Source organism: Rattus norvegicus, chromosome 3 (assembly GCF_036323735.1).
Source record: "Rattus norvegicus strain BN/NHsdMcwi chromosome 3, GRCr8, whole genome shotgun sequence".
Lineage (NCBI taxonomy): Eukaryota > Metazoa > Chordata > Mammalia > Rodentia > Muridae > Rattus > Rattus norvegicus.
The window spans coordinates 106506729-106527927 of record NC_086021.1 but is presented as its reverse complement, the minus strand read 5'-3'; positions in this window follow the sequence as shown (position 1 = coordinate 106527927).

The following is a 21199-nucleotide window of genomic DNA, read 5'->3' as shown; positions in this document are numbered from 1 at the left end:
ATGTCTTCCTTTCCATTTCAAATTTTGTTATTTTGGACACACTCTCTGTGCCCTCTGGTGAGTCTGGCTAAGGGTTTATCTATCTTGTTGATTTTCTCAAAGAACCAGCTTTTGTTTCTGTTGATTCTTTTTATAGTCCTTTTTGTTACTCATTGGTTGATTTCAGCCCTGAGTTTGATTATTTCCTGCCTTCTACGCCTCCTGGGTGCATTTGCTTCTTTTTGTTCTAGAGCTTTTAGGTGTGCTGTCAAGCTGCTGATATATGCTCTCTCATGTTTCTTTCTGCAGGCACTCAGTGCTATGAGTTTTCCTCTTAGCACAGCTTTCATTGTGTCCCATAACTTTGGGTATGTTGTATCTTCATTTTCATTAAATTCTAAGAAGTCTTTAATTTCTTTCTTTATTTCTTCCTTGACCAAGATATCATTGAGTAGAGCATTGTTCAACTTCCATGTATATGTGCGCATTCTTTACTATTGTTGTTATTGAATACCAGATTTTTCCGTGGTGGTCTGATAAAATGCATGGGACTATTTCTATTTTTCTATATCTGTCGAGGCCTGTTTTGTGACTGAGTATATGGTCAATTTTGGAGAAGGTACCATGAGGTGGTGAGAGGGTATATTCTTTTGTTTTAGGATGGAATGTTCTATAAATATCTAAGTCCATTTGGTTCATAACTTGTGTTAGCCTCTCTATGTCTCTGTTTAATTTCTGTTTCTATGACCTGTTTATTTATGAGAGAGGAGTGTTGAAATCTCCTACTGTTATTTTGTGAGGTGCAATATGTGCTTTGAGCTTTATTAAGGTTTCTTTTATGTATGTAGGTGCCCTTATGTTTGGTGTATAGATATTTAAGATTGAGAGTTAATCCTGGTGGATTTTTCCATTGAGGAATATGAAATGTCCTTCCTTAACTTTTTTGATGACTTTTGGTTGAAAGTCTATTTTATTTGATATTCGAATGGCTTCTTCAGACCATTTGATTGGAAATTGTTTTTCCAAACTTTTACTCTGAGTTAGTGTCTGTTTATGTCTGTGAGGTGTGTTTTATGTAGGCAGCAAAATACTGGGTCCTCTTTATGTATCCAGTCTGTTAATCTGTGTCTTTTTATTGGGGAATTCAGTCCATTGATATTGAGAGATATTAAGGAATAGTGATTGTTTCTTCCTGTTATTTTCATATTTGGAGGTGGGATTATGTTTGTGTGCTTCACTTCTTTTGGTTTTTGTTGCAAAAATATTACTTTCTTGCTTTTTCTAGGGTGTAGCTTACCTCCTTCTGTTGGGCTTTGACATTTATTATCCTTCGTAGGGCTGGATTTGTAGAAAGATATTGTGTAAATTTTGTTTTGTCATGGAATATCTCATTTTCTCCCTCAATGTCAATTGATAGTTTTGCTGGATATAGTAGCCTAGGCTGGCATTTGTGCTCTCTTAGGGTCTGTATGACATCTGTCCAGGATATTCTGACTTTCATTGTCTCTGGTGAGAAGTCTGGTGTAATTCTGATAGGTCTGCCTTTATATGTCACTTGGCATTTTCCCCTTACTGCTTTTAATACTTTCTTTGTTTTGTGCATTTGGTCTTTTGACTATTATGTGACAGGAGAAGTTTCTTTTCTGGTTCAATCTACTTGGAGTTCTGTTGGTTTCTTGTATGTTTATGGCCATCTCTTTCTTTAGGTTTGGGAAGTTTCTTCTATAATTTTGTTGAAGATATTTACTGGCCATTTAAGTTGTTAATCTTCACTCTCTTCTATACCTCTTATCCTTAGGTTTGATCTTCTCATTGTGCCCTTGATTTCCTGCATGTTTTTGGGTAAGAGATTTTTGCATTTTACACTATCTTTGAAATTTGTGTCAACGTTTTCTATGGTATCTTCTGCCCCTGAGATTGTCTCTTCTATCTCCTGTATTCTGTTGTGATTCTAACATTTATGATTGCTGATCTCTTCCCTAGGTTTTCTATCTCTAGGGTTGTCTCCCTCTGTGCTTTCTTTTTGTTTCTATTTACATTTTTAACTCCTGGATGATTTTGTTTATTTTCTTCTCTTGTTTGTTTGTTTTTTCCAGTAGTTCTTTAAGGGAGTTTTGTGTTTCCTCTTTAAGGGCTTCCAGTTGTTTACTTGTATTGTCCTGTATTTCCTTAAGGTACTTATTTATGACCTTCTTTTTTTTCTTTTTTTTTCTTTTTTTTTTTATTAACTTGAGTATTTCTTATATACATTTCGAGTGTTATTCCCTTTCCCAGTTTCCGAGCAAACATCCCCCTCCCCCCTCCCCTTCCTTATGGGTGTTCCCCTCCCAACCCTCCCCCCATTGCCGCCCTCCCCCCATAGACTAGTTCACTGGGGGTTCAGTCTTAGCAGGACCCAGGGCTTCCCCTTCCACTGGTGCTCTTACTAGGATATTCATTGCTACCTATGGGGCCGAATGGCTGAGAAACACCTAAAGAAATGTTCAACATCTTTAGTCATAAGGGAAATGCAAATCAAAACAACCCTGAGATTTCACCTCACACCAGTGCGATTGGCTAAGATCAAAAACTCAGGTGACAGCAGATGCTGGCGAGGATGTGGAGAAAGAGGAACACTCCTCCATTGTTGGTGGGATTGCAGACTGGTAAAACCATTCTGGAAATCAGTCTGGAGGTTCCTCAGAAAATTGGACATTGAACTGCCTGAGGATCCAGCTATACCTCTCTTGGGCATATACCCAAAAGATGCCTCAACATATAAAAGAGACACGTGCTCCACTATGTTCATCGCAGCCTTATTTATAATAGCCAGAAAATGGAAAGAACCCAGATGCCCTTCAACAGAGGAATGGATACAGAAAATGTGGTACATCTACACAATGGAATATTTATGACCTTCTTAAAGCCCTCCATCATCATGACAAAATGTGACTTTAAATCTAGATCTTACTTTTCTCATGTGTTTGGATATCCAGTGATTGTTTTGATGAGAGAATTGGGCTCTGATGTTGCCAAGTAGTCTTGGTTTCTGTTGCTTGGGTTCCTAAGCTTGACTCTCAACATCAGGTTGTCTCTGGTGTTAGCTTGTCTTGCTGTTTCTTATGGTGCCTTTACCCTCCTGTGGGCCTGTGTGTTAGCACTCCTGGAGACCTGTTTTCCTGTTTTTGTTCAGCCAATTATGGGACTAGATTGTTCTACTGTCAGGCATGTAGTTGCTCCAGGCAGCTGGCTTTCAGCTCCCTGTGAGAGCAGCAACCTGAAGGGTGTTGCCCTTACTCAACCTTAATATTCTTAATATAAGTTTTACCACCTAATATAAGTGCTCAAATTTGACAATGCAATTAGGATCCACTATATATTTACGTTTGCTATGTAAATATAATTGTCATCACTTCTCCTTCTTCCCACACCTTTAAGCAACAGTGTCTACCCCCTTTTGTATTCACATCTCATACATTCTGTTACCCTTCCTATTTTACTTCTTTTTAAACACCCTTCATTTTCAATCTATAGGACCATTTTTAGACCCGTGCTTCTACCAAAATTTATTCCCACTTAATTATACACATTGAATGCTTTGGAGCTAACATCTGAGTTTAAGAGAGAATATACAGGGGTTGGGGATTTAGCTCAGAGGTAGAGCGCTTGCCTAGCAAGGGCAAGACCCTGGGTTCGGTCCCCAGCTCCGAAAAAAAGAAAAAAAGAGAGAGAATATACAGCATTAGACATTTTTACCATTGTTTCTTTCAGTTCAACTCATTTTCAGGTAATATTTCTGATTTTATATCTTTTTGTCATTTAAAGCCTAAGTGAGGAAAGCGATAATGCAGAAAACAAAGGTTAGAAGTTGAGTTAAACAAAATTAATGATATATGAGACAGCCTTAAGGAAACTCACTATTTTATAAACTAACGAAAAATAAAATTTATAAAAGAAATAAACTTGAACAGAAGTGCTCGTGCACGAACAATGTTATTATAAGAAGACAAATATCACTAAATGAAAAATCTCAGTGTCAGCAAAATATACTTCCCTCTGAGTTTTTAATCATTAAGGGTCCCAAAAAAACCCAGAGTAACACAGATAATAGACATTTTTCTTAATTTCCCACTGTAACTAGAAGGTGACACCTGGCTGCTGGAGTTACTTTGGATGCAAGATACAGAGAAGTAAATCTCAACTGAGCAGCAAACTCTTTTCCTGCTGGATAGTTTATCTAGGTTCTGTGTAACAAAATATATCAATGATCTTCCCAAGGACTAGATCTTTCTTGCTGCAGTACTGGCTTCAAAGACAAGATGTACCACTGGTGTAATGACAATTGTAGATGCAACCAATAGCTATTACTGACTAGGACTTATAAACAGGAGAGTTCTAATGCCTGAAACTTTAAATATGGTAAAAAAAATTGACTACAGAGATCATAGGCCTTATGGAAGAACTTACTGATATTTTGTTAAATGGTTATCCTGACAAACAGCCTTTCAATATTTTGTAGAAATGTATACATTTGTGTGGCTCTCAAATTAGGACAGACAAGCTTCTTGGACAGTGGATAGTAATTAATGAATACGTTTATAAATGAAATGTCACATATAAGTAACTGTGAGTGACTGATAAATATCATCTCTCCAAAATACACTGTACATTGACCTTCATGGAAGAGTAATCAGAAAGAATGTTATTACTTGCCAGATAGGAAAGAGAGCCATGAAATGAAGATTTTTAGATATGAAATAGTTCCTGAACTTATCTGCTTACATCAACTATGGTTACCATCACAAGATAAACCCAGTCAAAATTCCACCATGCATAGAGAAGACCACTCTTAGCAAATACACTAGATTTACTTTATTGCTGCTGAGGAAAGAAGATTTGCTGCACATTCCACAGAGTTTCTGAAACTAGGGTAAAGAGTAAAAAGTAAAGCCTGCAGTAGACCTTGAGATATAGTGTGAATATAATGGTTGTGATGTCCAGGATGTCCAAATAATCATCTCAGGATCCAAAAGATAGAAATAGATGGTAAATGGTCCATGCTCAATAGCTAGGTCACAAAAGGCTCCTCTCTTATGAAACATTTATACTTCAAAGACCTTGAAGATCTATGCATATTCTTATATCTTATCCTTCCCTTACGTCATATTGAATACAGGGTTAAATAAACATCTGGGGAAAAGTTCTTGGAAAGGCACAGGAACGGAATTTCAAATTCCCATACCTTTTTGTATCTGTGCTGTTACAACTGATCTTGGGTTACTGCTTAGTTTAAAAGTCTTATCTTGATTCCTTCCTTGCAATATAATATGCTTTCTCCCACTATTCCACCCAGTATCAGGCTATGAGTCTCTGCATATGCTCTCATCAGTTGCTGGATGATGTCTTTCTCTGATCTGGCTAAATATATAAATGTGTTTAGATGTGTGTGTGTGTGTGTGTGTGTGTGTTTGAGTGTGTGTGTGTGTTTGTGAGTGTGTGTTGGTGTGTGTGTGTGTGTGAGAGAGAGAGAAACAGAGAGACAGAGACAGAGAGAAACACACACACAGAGAGGGAGAGAGAGAGAGAGAGAGAGAGAGAGAGATTTCATGGCCTAAGGTCGGTGGGCTCTGAGAGACAAAGTCCCAAAAGTCTTCATTATGCATTTGCTGTCACTATCACATAGCCTAAGGATTCCTGGTTATTAGTCCATGTGATTGAGCAAATTTCCTGAAGATCAATATAAAGTCTCATAAATTAATACTGTGTAGATAAATAAATTATTTCATAGAATTCCTGATTTGATTCACATAATTTTATGATAAAATTTAAGAAGTGGTTTTAGTTGCTTGGTGAGAAATTTTTAATAAATTTAGAAACAAAAATAGAATGTGCCCCTTCTTATAAATAGTAAGTAAAACCACATAATACAAAATACAATGAATTTTCATAATTACACTTAAAAAGAGACATAGGCTTGGGACAAATTTGTGTTCAAGGGAAAACATTCAGATCCAAGAATGTAGCCACAGGTGTGTACTACATAAAAGTAAGGCTATTTAAAATTCTTGCTTTGAATATATAATGAACTTACAGAATGAAACACTACTTTAGACTTGTTCTTGATATCCCTCTATTATTCCTTCTTTATATAACACTTTATCTATGATGTAATTCTTTCTTACATGGAGAAAATATTATATAAAATTTATAAAAGGGTGAAATCAATAAAGAACAGTGATGTTGCCATTTCTGCTTCATCTGGTTTGTGTGTTGTTTGTACAAGTGACTTCTTTCTTCCCTGTCTTTTCTCTTGTTCACAAAGAGTTAATGAGCTCCAAAACATTCACCAAGCCAATTAGAGGACTGTGAGTCAGAGAGGAGAAAAAGTAGCACTTACTTATAGCCCAAATAATAAGGGAGTTCCAGAATAAGGAATCAGCTCTTATTTAAGCACAAAAATAAGAAAACAAGGCATACTAAAGAACAAATAATGATAAGAGTGTTACAGAGTAAGAAAACAGTTTATTTTTAAATACAAAGAGTTATAGTTCAAACACTTATTGCAGTACAGAACAGTAACAAACCTTTAAGTTTCCATCACTTAATAAAGCACAGAAAGTATTAAACTAAAACTACAGTTCTTACTAAAGCAGAGAGTGTTAAAGAAAAAGAAAAAAAGAAAGAAACCAGTGCTTAATAAAGTAAGACCATAAGGCCAGGGGTCAGTCAGTGTCCACCCTCCACCCAAATGTATGTTCCACCCCATCTTCCTCTAAAGGGAGGGTAGACCCTAGTCATACATATATGAAAACTCATTCCACATTTCTAGGAATTTACAAAGGTAAAAGAAGTGAAGACCGGAAAATTATGTAATTTGGAGAATATTATGTAATAATATTATTCCTGGGAAGAATAAATATCTGTTCACATCATGCAGGGAACATTGATAGACCAAACTAAAAATATCACCAAAAACTCACAAGTGAACAAGTGAGGTTTTATTAGGGTTATTTATTATTTTTAAGAGCCTAAATGTTTGTAAGACAACTGAATCAATCACCAAAGCCAGCTAACAAAATTTATAAAAAATAGGAGACTGAAAAACTTAAAGTCAGATCAAAAGAAAGACGGGTGCACCTGCCAGGTAGTTTACTTATGAAGGAAAGATAAACATAGGTTGCTTAGCTCAGGCTCTGAAAACTTCTCGGAAGATTGTGAAAGCAAGTTGTAAGACTCAGAAGTCTAGAACATTTACAAATAGATATTATCTTCTAGACAAGACAGGATTACTATACGCCTAAAATCTCAAAAAATGTGGTCATTTGACCTACAATACACAATGACTGTACCAGTTGACATGTCAGTTTCATATGAGTAAACATCCAAAAGAAAAAAAAAAACTCTCCTAGATGCAGATCTACAGGCAACAAATGGCTTTTGAAGGAAGGAGACAGTTTTTGTCAAGAGACAAGCTACCTGAACTGAGTATAAACAAGAATGGGAAGAAAGTGTGCCTCAGCTGGTTTTCAAGCATGCACACACACTTTTCTCTTATGTATGTGAATAAACAAGTATGAATCATGTTCTTACAATATGTATGGTTTCACAAACACATTCACACACATGGGTATGTATTGGATATTTATAATTGGTATGTATGTAGCTATAACACAAATAGTCAATGGAGTACAGATATGAATCCCAGAAGAGTGTCAGGAGATATGGGAAAAGTTGGTGGATAGAGATGAGTAGAAATAATGCAAATAAACTCTATTTATTTATTTTTTAAAGTTTAAAAACATATATAAATGCATCTTTCATTCTTCAAATACTTATATTTTCACATCCAAACACCTCATAAATTTAGAGACCACAAATTAGTATCACATTTTAGTTTATCAAAACAGTCAACAAAAACAAGCAAGAAAATAAGAAAATGTTTCTACTAAATAAGAATTGGGTTTTTTATATTCCTTTTTGGAACAAAAAATATTTATTTTAAAAATGTCACAACATGTTAAAGCCTTGAGGGAAAATTCAAATGGAGTACAGAGAATAATTACTTCTACAGCATCACTTGAACAGTGAGGAGGTGGTAGATGGTGTGGGATTTTTGTTTCTTGCTTCAATGAAGTAGTAGAAATTTACCTGAAAAAGAGAAGACAAAACTCACTGAAATAGATATTATGAGGAATACCATCAACATTAAGGCCGAAATGTGATTCTGGTTAGTACTACACAAAAGGGCTGTCCACTCACATGACAAGGTGATGTTCCACTAAGGACAGTAGGCGTCATTTTCTGTAGGTATTATTACTGCGTAGAGACAGCACATGCAGCCTTGAAAGTATGAGATATCATTATATAAACACATCCCCAAGAATATTTTTATTTATAAAAGTAAGATTTTGGCCAGTGTTGACAATCATAAAAGTTATGGCCAGCACTCTTAAAAAACAATTACAGGGTAAAGTGGAAAATAACATATTAACAGATTTGTTTAAACAAGGTAGGGGCAAGGGACATGGCTTGATGGCAATAGTAATTTTATACATGAATCCCATGTTTAGTCCACACGTCATACATTGCCAGAGCAGAAAGAAACTGAGTGCTTTTGAGAAAACAAGGAAAACAAGGCAAGAAACTTAGGACTTGACATTTCTTCATTGTTCTTGGATTACCCTCTTTCTGCCCCTTGTAGGTGCAGCAGATAAAAAAGAGTTTATTTTAGATTCTTTACAACTGGCTATGGTTATTTGTTTTAGGTTCCTTTGAAAAGGTATTCGTCTGCTGCATGTGACTTGTCTATTACATGCAGCTTACCTACCATGTGCCTCTTGGCAGCCATGTGAGGTGAGGCTTGCTCTTTTTATTGTATTCTGTACTCATGGGACTCATATTTATCCTAAGATAAATAGTAAAAGTTTTCTAATGCTCTAAGTAAAGTTGGCTATTGTATGAGACTTTAATCTATTCTGTGTCATTTATTGGCTCCATTCTACCAGATCCCAAAACTTCTAGAATGGCCAATAAATGACACCTAAACCAAAAACCTGTAGTTGGAAATGACAGAAGAGAGTAGAGGCTATCAGAAGAAGATGAGTGAGAGTAATGTACCACAACAAGTGAATAGTTAGCATTAGGTCAAGTAAGTGTATCCTTTTTTAATAGAAGTAAGAGTATGGGGATTGAAATCACAAGTATTAACTGCAAGTTGTTTATGATTATAATTCCTCATTTCATTAAGGAGAAACTTTAGATGAAGAAACATGGTAGAGAGTCTGAAAGTCTACTGGGAAGGCATACAAACAAGAAGAAGATAACTCCATTCACTTCTGAGACACACATTATTAAGCCTGTTATAAAATGTTTAAGGAATATAAAAATGATATTAATTGTTAGGAAGAGATGACTAGTTCCTCAAATGGATACAAAGTAGATGATCAAATATTGAAATTGTTAATGAGGCAAAAAAGGAGTATTTTTTCATATAGGCAAAATTGAAAGGAAAAACTGCACAAAGACTCTACAGTGATTACACTTTGGGATTTCATAATGGAGCCTGCTTTAAGTATGTATTCTCCATTGTTTGCAAATGAGTCTGAAGCATGTGGGTAAGGAATTTGTGAATAAATATAGTCTTAGTCTGTCCACTTTTTGATGAGTAATTAAGAGAGACTATGAAAATGTTAAGTTTATGATCTAGTCAAGCTAGTGATCACTAGAAGAGAATTTATTTACCATTTTTTCATGATGTATGGTTGGTATTTAGCAAAATCAATGCACAAAACCACTTATTTAAAACTGCAGAAGATCAGAAATGAAAAGGGAGACAAAACAACAGTATCTGAGGAAATTCAAAAATTCATCAGATCCTACTACTAAAGACTTTACTGAACAAAACTGGAAAATATGGATGAAACGGACAATTTTCTAGACAGATACCAAGTTCTAAAGTTAAATCAGGATTAGATTAATCATCTAAACAGTACCATAACTCCTAAAGAAATAGAAGCAGCTATTAAAAGTCTCCCAACCAAAACAAATAAACAAAAAATCAAATAAACAAACAAACAGCCCAGGATTAGATGGGCTTACTGCAGAATTCTATCAGACCTTCACAGAATGCCAATACTGTTCAAACTGTTCCACAAAATAGAAGCAGAAGTAGCACTACCCAATTCCTTCTATGAAGCCACATTTACACTTATACCTAAACCACAAAAAGACCCAACAAAGAAAGAAAACTTCAGACCAATTTCCCTTATGAATATCAACTCAAAAATAATCAATAAAATTCTCACAAACCACATCCAAGAACAGATCAAAATGTTCATCCATTATGATCAAGTGGGCCTCATCCCAGGGTTGCAGGAATAGTTCAATATACAGAAATCCATCAACCTAATCCAGTATATAAACAAACCCAACGGGAAAAAAAAGCATATGATCATTTCATTAGATGCTGAGAAATCATTTGAAAAAAAAATTCAACACCCCTTCATAATAAAAGTCCTGAAAAGATCAGGTATTCAATGCCCATTTTAAATATAGTAAAAGCAATATACCAAAAACCATTAGCCAACATCAAACTAAATGGAGAGAAACTTGAAGCAATCCCACTAAAATCATGGACTACTGCCTACACTCTGTCCATGTATTCAATATAGTACTCAGAGTCCTAGCCAGAGGAATTAGACAACAAAAGGAGGTCAAAGGGATACAAATTGGAAAGGAAGAAGTCATCACTGTGATCACTGTGTGTAGATGATGTGAGATATATATATCCCCAAAAGTACCACCAGAGAACTATTAAGCCTGATAAATAACATCAGCAAAGTGGCTTGATATAAAACTCAAACAAATCAGTAGCTATCCTCTACTTAAGGAATAAACAGGCTGAGAAAGAAATTAGAGAAATGGCACCCTTCACAATAGTAACAAATAATACAAAATTCCTGTGTGTGACTATCCAAGCAAGTAAATGATCAGTATGACAAGAATTAAAGATTCTGAAGGAAGAATTGAAGATGGAAAGATCTCCCTTGCACATGGATTGGTAGGATTCATAAAGTAAAGATGGTCACTTGCCAAAAGCAATCTACAGAATAAATACAATCCCCATCAAAATTCTAATTCTATTCTTCTTAGTTAGAAAGAGAAATTTGCAAATTCATTTGGAATATCAAAAAAATACCTGGATTGCCAAAACTATCCTCAACAGTAAAAGAACTTCTGGGTGAATCACCATCCCTGACCTCAAGCTGTATAACAGAGCAATAGTGATAAAAACTTTATGGTATTGGTACAGAGACAGGCACATAGACCAATGGAATAAAATCAAAGACCTAGAACCCATACTCATATGGTCACTTGATTTTTGACAAAGGAGCTAAAACCATCCAGTGGAAAAAAGTATTTTCAACGAATGTTGTTTGTTCAACTGGTGGTCAGCATGTAGAAGAATGCAAATCAATCCATTTTTTCACCCAAAGTTCAAGTGGATCAAAGACCTCCACATAAAACCAGACACACTCAAACTAATAGAAGAAAAAGTTGGGAAGAGTTTCAAACACATGGGCAATGGGGAAAATTTCCGGAATAGAACACCAATGGCTTATGCTCTAAGATCAAGAATGGACAAATGGAACTTCATAAAACTGCAAAGCTTCTGTAAGGCAAAGAAAACTGTCATTTGGACAAAACAGCAACCAACATATTGGGAAAAGATCTTTACCAATATTATATACATTAGAGGGCTAATATCCAATATATAAAAAATTGAGGATGTTAAACCCCATTTTTAATAGGGCTATTTAATTCTCTGGGATTCCTTTACTATTCTTGGTCAATTAGTGAGTCAACAGATGAACCAATGTCAATAATTGTATGCATTTTGTCCTTGCTATATTATATTAACCTTAACTAACACTCAGTTTGGAAGGGCATTATAGAATTCTATTGATTTTTAAATTTTATCTGCAAGTCACTATATAAGACAGGGAATCATTCTTCAGGTGATAAACTATGGAATTTTCTTATATGAACTGAATTAGTGATTACAAAAATTATGTAACTTTCCCTCATTCTACAGACAGATATTTATTTTATTGATCATTCATCTAAGTTTATAGGAGGGATTCATGGTCAAGATATTCATCAATCTATCAGTCATTTTCCTCAGCCCAACTTGTGATACTGATTGTTTTGATTAATCTTAATGTCTAATTCCTAATCACTTAAACAATGTATCAGATTTGCTTATCTTGTAGGACTATTCCAAGCAATAGACTCATGCTTGTGCACTCTCTAACCTCTCTTGTTTTATTGAAGAAATAAATAAGCAAACTGCCTTGACTGATTTAGCTTTTTTTCTTCTCTGAAATAAAATTGGAAGAGGGTAATTGGTATTTCTTTGTTCATTGCAGACAGTTCCACTGAAATATCACTGTTTTCCCTTCAGTTCCTCAGCTCCAGTACATCAAGGACAATTGTGGAGGGAAAGGAGACAGTGACAATCATCAGAAAGATAGCAAGTCTTTAGTTAATAGGCCAAAGGAATATTGAGGATCTGTCATCAGAAGGCAAGTCTGTCCACTTAAGGTAACAAAGCAGAAGTTATTCTATGAAACATCCTGAGCTTTATGTCTCCTGAGAGTCTCTTTCTGGTTATGTTAACTGCTCTAACATTTTTATCAGTGGCCACTGAACATATGTATTTGTCTTCTGTTCCTTGTTCTTCTTTAGCTCAACATGCAGATTGGGAGAATCCAGCTGCTGTTATTTTTAGTAATGGCTCAGTTCTTATGACTGGAATGTGGGACTGTATAAACTCACTCATTCAACTGGATATCGGGCTGCATATTCTTCTCCCTTGGGAACTGAATCATTTCCTAAGGACTTATTTTCTACATGATAGCCAAAATACTAAACATATGGGCCTCTTTTCATGGTATTCTCTCATTTATTAGGAGCAATAGTATTGGACATATGCTGAATCCCTCTTCTAGATGACAGAGAATTATACAAAAGACTGTTAATTTTCCTTATATTGTATTATCTTTATAATTCACCTGCTTAAAGAATATTCCTGCATCAAATGGAATTAGGTTCACCTAAAACATCTCAAATCAAAGCCATACTGGATAACCTGAACTTAAAAAATAATGGGGTAGATATTGAAGTATGATCCAATAATAGAATCAGGTGAAAAGAATTCTGAGTGCTTGTGAGAAAACTCTAAGAAAATAGCGCAAGTGTCTTGTGACCTCATTATCTTCAAACCATGACATCATCGTTCTTGGATTAAGATTTCATGCCCCTCAAAGATAGATCTGTGATAGAAAGATCTTGTGAGTTTGTTCTATGTTAATCATTACAACTGGTTGTTGTTTTTATTTATACACCCTTATGAAAAGTAAAATATGCTTTTATTGCATGCTGCTTGTCTACCATGGGAAGATTGAACTGGTGACTGTACACTGGACTCATTTTACTCCTCTTAGCCCTCAGAGTAAGTATACAATGTTTGATGCTCTGAATAAAGTTGGCTATTACATGAGACTTTTGTCTGCCTTATTTATTGGCTTCATTCTTTTAGTTTTCACCACCTCTCGAGTGGTAAAAAATACCTGATAAGTTTTTGCATGGCATGATTCCATTTTGAAAGGATAATTTCCAAAATCATGGAAAATGTCTACTTCTATGTTTAGGTCCCATTGAGAAGGACATTCATGTATGAGTGTTAATAAGAAAAAAAAAGTCCTAATCATAAACGACTGAGTTGACAATTCAGAAAACCTCACTTCTCTGATTTGTCTCGATCAGGTGTTAATAAAATATATCACAACAACCCTTTCAAATGGATTTCATTTTACCATCTGCAAATGAAGGCCTCAATACCTACCTTCAGTAATCATAAATCTGAGCATTTATTCATAAATGCACCTCACAGCAAATATTGGAGGACTATCACAGTAACCTTCATCCTTCTGAGGCACTTCTGTCTCATTCACTTCAAAGTAGTTTGGGCTATAATTTTCTGAACTTCCCAAAGCACTCAAGTAAATATTACACATGAAAATAATGACAATACTGGAATAAAACAACTAAAATGCAATGAAGCCAAGTTTGAGAATATCAAGGGAATTTGCATGTAATAATTTAATCTGTCTATCAAAACAAAGTGGATAACTCCTCTTGAGAAGATAATATATTTCAGGCATTGTAAAGCATGTCATTCACAAATCCTAGTATTCAGAGAAACATGCAATAAACATCAAACTTCCACTTATAATCAAAGAGAATGAGAATTCATTTAAATAGAAATTGAATATAATGGAACATGCTCAACGTTTACAATTAGCAGACAAGGACATTGTCAACTCTTGTCAGGACACTGAGAAATGGATCTGCATCATAATAACATATAACCTATAAAGATAAAATAAATGGAAATTATCATACACTAGATTTCAATAGCTGAAACTGAAAGTGTGCATGGTGAGAGGAAAAACAAATTAAACTGTAGGGAGGATAGAGACTTAAAACAAAATAAAAGCTTCCAATGTAATGAGTGTAGGGAAGAAAGATTGAAGAAGCAACCAAGTAGAGTTATTCTCTTTCAACAAGAGGTAATTGGCCTTTAGATAACACATACCAAAGAGCAGAAATCTTTATGAAAAATGTTGTAGCTCTCGCATATATATTGCACATGCCTCATAAAGGCTTAGTCATTTCTAGATTATACAATTCAAATAATGAGTAGCTTGCTTATCGATTTTTATACTAAAAATAGTAGGTGTGTTTAGGATAGAATATGCTTTTGTGCATATATCCAATCTACTACTGACTGAAATTTTGCATTCAAAATCTATGTGTATGGAAGTCTGACAATATTACTCAACTTGGGGGATAATAAAGAAATGTAAATTTAGCCAGAAACATATGGGTGAAATATTTACACTGTAGAAGAATATTTTAGAATATCTCATGTTGTAATAACATATGCATTGGAATAAAAACTGTATTGATATTTTAGCTTGTCCTTGTAAGAATGGTGAGCATCAAGAAATAAACAACAGATGCTGGTGTAAATACAGTAAAGACAAACACTTAAAAATTTGAGTGAAATTTTAAAGCAGTGAACTCCTATGAAAAATCATTGTTGAAGTTCTTTAAAATACTACACATATAAATATATAATACAGCTATATTACTATAGCTCAAGTGCTATGATAGAATTAAAAGTAAGCCCACATTTATTGTGACATTATAGAAGTGAACCTGTTTTACATGTTCACCAACAAAATAATAAAGGATTGTAATATTGTATTTATTATATATAATATACAATCACATAATTACATAAAATATATATTTATTATATATCCCTTTATATAATATTATAATTATATATCATATTATATAATGCACACACATATATTTATCTATATATACATATACACACACATATATATATATGTTACTATTATTCCTCAACTTGAATAATATTGCCAGCTCTCCATATACTCAGATTTTGAATACACAAATTTAGTAAACAGCAGATTGAATGTATTCAAAAATCATACTCTATTCTAAACCCATCCAAAAATTTAGCATAAAAATTGCTATACAAGATGCTAGGAGACCTATTTATTATAGTGTAATAAAACATAAAGACTCTAATGGCATACATATAAATTTGGCATGGCTTGACATACAAATGAGCAATTAAAATCTACATTACTTTGTAATATAGTTGGATGGCAACTCTTTTCTGAAACTTTTGTCAAAGTGTAGGTATATCTTCAGAGATTTCAAAATTATTTGAGTTGTATTTGCATAGAGTCTTAATTCAGGATGCAGAGATAACAAAAAAGAAGTATTTAATCCTCTGTGTTATTTATGTGGCAACAAACTTCAATGCCTAGAATGGAGACTCATAATGTGTTCTTTACTCTATAGACTGTACAAACATGGTGAGGAGCAAGATTTACACATAAATCAACATGGCTTGACATACATACAAATGAGCAGTAAAATCTACATTCCCTTGCCCCATAGTTGAATGGTCACTCTTTTCTGAAACACTTCTCACAGTGCAGACTTATCTTCCGAGATTTCAAAAGTACTTGAGTCTTTTCTTTCCTAGGAAATGAAAGAGGAACCTAGAGATTAATTTATTATTCAGAAGACCAGGACTTAATTTATAACTCTGAAGTTCACTGAAGATTTTCAGATACAGCAGTCTCAGTTCACTGGCTAGTGAACAAAAGCTGTTTTCCTAATTTTTTATTTTTTTTTAGAAACAAATATTATGGTGCCATCAACTTTAGCCCTTCTTGGGAAGCCTAATGTAGCTTGAAATAAGTTTTGTTATGATGAAGTAGTGGTGCTGAGTTGGAATGCCTGATTCTTCTGGTCATGGGTGTTTACAGAGTCTAACACCATCATGAGAAAAGAAATATGAAATACAAACATGCATTGTAAGGACTTATAAATACTGCTTCATCTGCAAACCCAAGATTTTGGTTTAATTTTTTCCCAGCACTGTTTCTCTCCAGCACATTCTCTTTCTCTGAAATTGTTAACTTGAGCTTCTCTTGCCTCCATAGTGATATCTTCAGCGACATTCGTTTCCACTTGTTTTTTGACATGAGTTTGTTGATTTCTGGCATTATTCTGTTTCATAACCAACCCCATCCCCTTTTTCTGCTGAGCAGCACTGAATAGTATTAGGGAATCTATTTGAAGAATCAGTTGGCCAGTCTTTTCTATTTCCAAAACTTGGTAATTCTTAATCCTCTGAAATGAAATATTCCTTCTAAAAGCAATCAGGATGAAGCCTAGAAGATAGGTGATCCCAGTTATTTTCAAAATAAATTCTTTAAAAACTACATTCAAACAAATATTTCGAAATCAAACCGGAACAAAGAAGACAAGTATCATAAGAATTCAAAACTTATTATAAGATTGATTCTAACTGAAACAAGTTCCTGACCATAGTCCAGTTTCATACCCAGGATCATATATGTCAGTTTTTGGGAATAAATACGTACTATGCAATAGTAAACTGAGGTTAACTGTGTGAAAAAACTTAGGAGTTGTTTGTGCCTAATTATGTATCTGACTTTATTTTTAAGAAAACTTATCAATATTATAATGAATCTGTTTTTTGAAATCTTTGATAGGATAAATTAAAAGATAGTAGGAGACACCGCCGGAACCTGAAGGAACAGACCTGATAAACAGTTCTCTGCACCCAAATCCTGTGGGAGGGAGAGCTAAACCTTCAGAGAGGCAGACACGCCTGGGAAACCAGAAGAGACTGCACTCTGCACACATCTCAGACGCCAGAGGAAAACACCAAACGCCATCTGGAACCCTGGTGCACTGAAGCTCCCGGAAACGGATTCTCAGATCTTCCTGGTTGCTGCCGCCTCAGAGAGCTCTTGGGCAGCACCCCGCGAGCGAACTTGAGCCTCGGGACCACAGGTAAGACCAACTTTTCTGCTGCAAGAGACCTGCCTGGTGAACTCGGGACACACAGGGGCAGAATTCCTCTAGGACCGGGCACTTCCTGTGTTTACCAAGAGTCCCACACCCGCGGATCCTGGCCCTCAGCAGCTCTCTGCTCCCAGACCCCACGGGAGAGAGACCTCACCGCCTGGTCAGGTGGGCACTCCTGAGGCTGCAGAGCAGAAGAGACCACCAACACTGCCCAACCCTGCCCACATCCCTGGCCCAAGAGGAAACTGTATAAGGCCTCTGGGTTCCCGTGGGGGAGGGCCCAGGAGCGGCAGGACCCCTGCGCCTGAGACACCGCCAGAACCTGAATGAACAGACCAGATATACAGTTCTGTGCACCCAAATCCCCTGGGAGGGAGAGCTAAACCTTCAGAGAGGTGGACACGCCTGGGAAACTAGAAGAGACTGCACTCTGCACACATCTCGGACGCCAGAGGAAAACACCAAATGCCATCTGGAACCCTGGTGCACTGAAGCGCCCGGAAACGGCAGCACAGATCTTCCTGGTTGCTACCGCCTCAGAGAGCTCTTGGGCAGCACACCGCGAGCGAACTTGAGCCTCGGGACCACAGGTAAGACCAACTTTTCTGCTGCAAGTGACCTGCCTGGTGAACTCAAGACACAGGCCCACAGGAATAGCTGAAGACCTGTAGAGAGGAAAAACTACACGCCCGAAAGCAGAACACTCTGTCCCCATAACAGACTGACAGAAAACAGGAAAACAGGTCTACAGCACTCCTGACACACAGGCTTATGGGACAGTCTAGCCACTGTCAGAAATAGCAGAACAAAGTAACACTAGAGATAATCTGATGGCGAGAGGCAAGCGCAGGAACCCGACCAACAGAAACCAAGACTACATTGCACCATGGGAGCCCAAATCTCCCATCAAAACAAACATGGAATATCCAAACACACCAGAAAAGCAAGATCTAGTTTCAAAATCATATTTGATCATGATGCTGGAGGACTTCAAGAAAGACGTGAAGAACTCCCTTAGAGAACAAGTAGAAGCCTACAAAGAGGAATCGCAAAAATGCCTGAAAGAATTCCAGGATATCATAAATAAACAAGTAGAAGCCCATAGAGAGGAGTCACAAAAATCCCTGAAAGAATTCCAGGAAAACACAATCAAACAGTTGAAGGAATTAAAAATGGAAATAGAAGCAATCAAGAAAGAACACATGGAAACAACCCTGGATATAGAAAACCAAAAGAAGAGACAAGGAGCTGTAGATACAAGCTTCACCAACAGAATACAGGAGATGGAAGAGAGAATCTCAGGAGCAGAAGATTCCATAGAAATCATTGACTCAACTGTCAAAGATAATGTAAAGCAGAAAAAGCTACTGGTCCAAAACATACAGGAAATCCAGGACTCAATGAGAAGATCAAACCTAAGGATAATAGGTATAGAAGAGAGTGAAGACTCCCAGCTCAAAGGACCAGTAAATATCTTCAACAAAATCATAGAAGAAAACTTCCCTAACCTAAAAAAAGAGAAACCCATAGGCATACAAGAAGCCTACAGAACTCCAAATAGATTGGACCAGAAAAGAAACACCTCCCGTCACATAATTTTCAAAACACCAAACGCACAAAATAAAGAAAGAATATTAAAAGCAGTAAGGGAAAAAGGTCAAGTAACATATAAAGGCAGACCTATCAGAATCACACCAGACTTTTCGCCAGAAACTATGAAGGCCAGAAGATCCTTGGCTGATGTCATACAGACCCTAAGAGAACACAAATGCTAGCCCACGTTACTGTATCCTGCAAAACTCTCAATTATCATAGATGGAGAAACCAAGATATTCCATGACAAAACCAAATTTACACAATATCTTTCTACAAATCCAGCACTACAAAGGATAATAAATGGTAAAGCCAACATAAGGAGGCAAGCTATAACCTAGAAGAAGCAAGAAACTAATCGTGTTTGGCAACAAAACAAAGGTAAGAAAAGCACACAAACATAACCTCACATCCAAATATGAATATAACAGGAAGCAATAATCACTATTCCTTAATACCTCTCAAAATCAATGGCCTCAACTCCCCAATAAAAAGACGTAGATTAACAAACTGGATACACAACGAGGACCCTGCATTCTGCTGCCTACAGGAAACACACCTCAGAGACAAAGACAGACACTACCTCAGAGTGAAAGGCTGGAAAACAACTTTCCAAGCAAATGGTCGGAAGACCCAAGCTGGAGTAGCCATTCTAATATCAAGTAAAATCAATTTTCAACTAAAAGTCATCAAAAAAGATAAGGAAGGACACTTCATATTCATCAAAGGAAAAATCCACCAAGATGAACTCTCAATCCTAAATATCTATGCCCCAAATACAAGGGCACCTACATACGTAAAAGAAACCTTACTAAAGCTCAAAACACACATTGCACCTCATACAATAATACTAGATTTCAACACCCCACTCTCATCAATGGACAGATCATGGAAACAGAAGTTAAACAGAGACGTAGACAGACTAAGAGAAGTCATGAGCCAAATGGACTTAACAGATATTTATAGAATATTCTATCCTAAAGCAAAAGGATATATCTTCTTCTCAGCTCCTCATGGTACTTTCTCCAAAATTGACCATATAATTGGTCAAAAAATGGGCCTCAACAGGTTCAGAAAGATAGAAATAATCCCATGTGTGCTATCGGACCACCATGGCCTAAAACTGGTCTTCAATAACAATAAGGGAAGAATGCCCACATATACGTGGAAATTGAACACTGTTCTACTCAATGATAACCTGGTCAAGGAAGAAATAAAGAAAGAAATTAAAGACTTTTTAGAATTTAATGAAAATGAAGGTACAACATACCCAAAATTATGGGACACAATGAAAGGTGTGCTAGGAGGAAAACTCATAGTGCTGAGTGCCTGCAGAAAGAAACAGGAAAGAGCATATGTCAGCAGCATGACAGCACACCTCAAAGCTCTAGAACAAAAAGAAGCAAATACACCCAGGAGGAGTAAAAGGCAGGAAATAATCAAACGCAGAGCTGAAATCAACGAAGTAGAAACAAAAAGGACCATAGAAAGAATCAACAGAACCAAAAGTTGGTTCTTTGAGAAAATCAACAAGATAGATAAACCCTTAGCCAGACTAACGAGAAGACACAGAGAGTGTGTCCAAATTAACAAAATCAGAAATGAAAAGGGAGACATAACTACAGATTCAGAGGAAATTCAAAAAATCATCAGATCTTACTATAAAAGCCTATATTCAACAAAACTTGAAAAATCTACAGGAAATGGACAATTTCCTGTACAGATGCCAGGTATGGAAGTTAAATCTGTAACAGATAAACCAGTTAAACAACCCCATAACTCCTAAGGAAATAGAAGCAGTCATTAAAGGTCTCCCAACCAAAAAGAGCTCAGGTCCAGACCTTCATAGTAGACCTCATGCCAATATTATCCAAACTATTCCACGAAATTGAAACAGATGGAGCACTAGCAAATTCCTTCTATGAAGCCACAATAACTCTTATACCTAAACCACACAAAGACCCAACAAAGAAAGAGAACTTCAGATCAATTTCCCTTATGAATATCGACGCAAAAATACTCAATAAAATTCTGGCAAACCGAATCCAAGAGCACATCAAAACAATCATCCACCATGATCAAGTAGGCTTCATCCCAGGCATGCAGGGATGGTTTAATATACGGAAAACCATCAACG